Source organism: Scylla paramamosain, chromosome 13 (genome assembly GCF_035594125.1).
Source record: "Scylla paramamosain isolate STU-SP2022 chromosome 13, ASM3559412v1, whole genome shotgun sequence".
Taxonomy (NCBI): Eukaryota; Metazoa; Arthropoda; class Malacostraca; order Decapoda; family Portunidae; genus Scylla; species Scylla paramamosain.
Genome location: NC_087163.1, coordinates 22,219,585 through 22,222,084, shown reverse-complemented (window position 1 = coordinate 22,222,084; position 2,500 = coordinate 22,219,585). Strand labels below are relative to the sequence as shown.

Genomic DNA, 2,500 nt, shown 5'->3' with positions numbered 1-2,500 from the left:
CTTTTTTTTATTCTCTCTCTCTCTCTCTCTCTCTCTCTCTCTCTCTCTCTCTCTCTCTCTCTCTCTCTCTCTCTCTCTCTCTCTCTCTCTCTCTCATGATTCAGAATTAACAGGATTCATTACAGGGAAATATTTTGTACTTGATGGTGTTTTATTTATTTATTTATTTTTTTTCATTTTCTTGGCACGTGAAATGTGATAAATGCATAGAACTGTATATAAATAAATGTACATGTATGTCTGTCTGCCTGTTTGGCTTCATACATATATATATATATATATATATATATATATATATATATATATATATATATATATATATATATATATATATATATATATATATATATATATATATATATATATATATATATATATATATATATATATATATATATATATATATATATATATATATATATATATATACACCAATACGTATTTACATGCATACATATGCAAAGATAAACGTATATAATTCATTCTTCGTATTTGTTTTATCTTTTATTCCAATACTTAAAAGACTCTTTCTTTGCATTTTCTCTCTCTCTCTCTCTCTCTCTCTCTCTCTCTCTCTCTCTCTCTCTCTCTCTCTCTCTCTCTCTCTCTCTAACTCTAAATCACTTTGCTTACATACATACATACATACATACATACATAAGTACACCTCATAATTTATTCTTGCTCTCTTTTTTAACTTCTCTTTAATATCCAACTCATTTATCGCTTATTTTCTCTTTATCTCCATTTTTAAGTCTATACATAAATGTTTATTGATATATGAATTATTCCCCTATTTTACATCTCCCTCCAGTATTTGATTCTCTCTCTCTCTCTCTCTCTCTCTCTCTCTCTCTCTCTCTCTCTCTCTCTCTCTCTCTCTCTCTCTCTCTGTCTCTTTCTCATCACTACTCGTCCATCTTCATCATTTCCTCGTAACATACACTCCACATCAATTCATCCACTTCCATTATGCATCCACCTGCTCATGCCCCATCCACCCTCCACCCTCTACCAAATTGTATCACTCAACATGCTCCACTTCATCCTTCACCTTCTTCCTCCTCTTCTCTCATCCACTTCTCATCATCTCTCCCTCTAACTCCTCACTACAGTTCCTCGCCTTCTCTCCACTTTCTCTCACTTTGCTCCCTCCACCAGTTCCTTCCTTTCTCCCCACCTATCTCTACATCTGGTTCCTTCCCCTCCCTACCCCTCCCTTCCCTAACCGAAGTTGAAGAGGAGTGGGGAGGACAAACCTGTTTCTCTGACGTCCATACTGTCTCTCTCTCTCTCTCTCTCTCTCTCTCTCTCTCTCTCTCTCTGAGGAGTAACACTAATTACCAAGTAACCCTTAGGCCGTATCGTTAACGAGGAAGGGAAATTAAGTCGTTAAATAATGAAGTCTATCAAGTTAAGTGTGCGGGGAACAATATGAGACGACTTTTGAAATCACTCCAATTAATCGTCCTTGTTTTTTTTTTTTATGTGATTCTTTTTTTTTTTTAGTAAACATTCACGTTCCTCCTTTCCTATTCCAAGTGAACGATAAATTGATGAATGGTGAAGGCATATTTCAATCTCTTTCCGTTCAATCTTCTTCTGTTTGTCTGTGTCAATCAGTGCTTTTCTTTTTTTCTCTTCTTTTTTTTTTTCGAGGGATTTGGGGGTGGAGGGGGGGGGCTGAATGGGGAGCGTGATTGGTGGGTGTGCAGGCGTGTGGGCGCGTGTGCCTCTTTTCCAGGAATATTTCCGGAAGTTGTGCCTGTTACATATTTATCAACGTGACGGATGATAATGGCGACGTGTTTGCCGTGAGAGAGAGAGAGAGAGAGAGAGAGAGAGAGAGAGAGAGAGAGAGAGAGAGAGAGAGAGAGAGAGAGAGAGAGCATACATTATACACAAAGTTTACTGTGTGTGTGTATGTGTGTGTGTGTGTGTGTGTGTGTGTGTGTGTGTGTGTGTGTGTCAGTGTATATGTATGTGTTGCAAAGTTAAACCGAAGGATACAGGAGAGGAGGAAACACAGGGAAGGAAACACAAGGAAGGAAACACGGGGGAGGAGGAAAGACGAGGGAGAAACGACTTTGGATGGGAGAGAGCAGGTGGGGGGGGGGGGAGAAGGGAACATCTAAGAGATTTCAGGGCCTGGGCGGAAGATGGCAGGAAAATGGTGTTCAAGGGGGGACTTAACACTAATGGACACTGGGGAGGAGCTGGGGACACTAAGGGGATCATATGGACTGCTAAAGGGGAGGGTGTAGCTGTAAGAAGACATAAGAGGAAGAATAGATGCGTCAAGAAAGTTAGGGAAGTTTTCTGAGTGCTGTTAGGGAAGTTTTCTGAGTGCTTAGTGAAAAAAAAAAAAAAAAAAAAAAAAAAAAAAGATGCTAAGGAGAAATTGAGTGCTAAGGGAAAGTGCCGGGTTAGTGGGAGTGCTAAGGAAAGTTAAACGAAGTGCTGAGTGCTTAAAGAGAAACTGAAGAGGTGGAGAAAAATG

The 2,500-nt window shown here is 38.9% G+C and overlaps 1 protein-coding gene across 16 annotated transcripts in view; it reads right to left on the bottom strand.

The window, feature by feature from the left end:
• The window catches only part of LOC135106514 (multiple PDZ domain protein-like), a 456,199-nt gene that overhangs the window by 237,633 nt on the left and 216,066 nt on the right, over window positions 1-2,500 (bottom strand). The gene's annotated exons all lie outside the window — the stretch shown is intronic.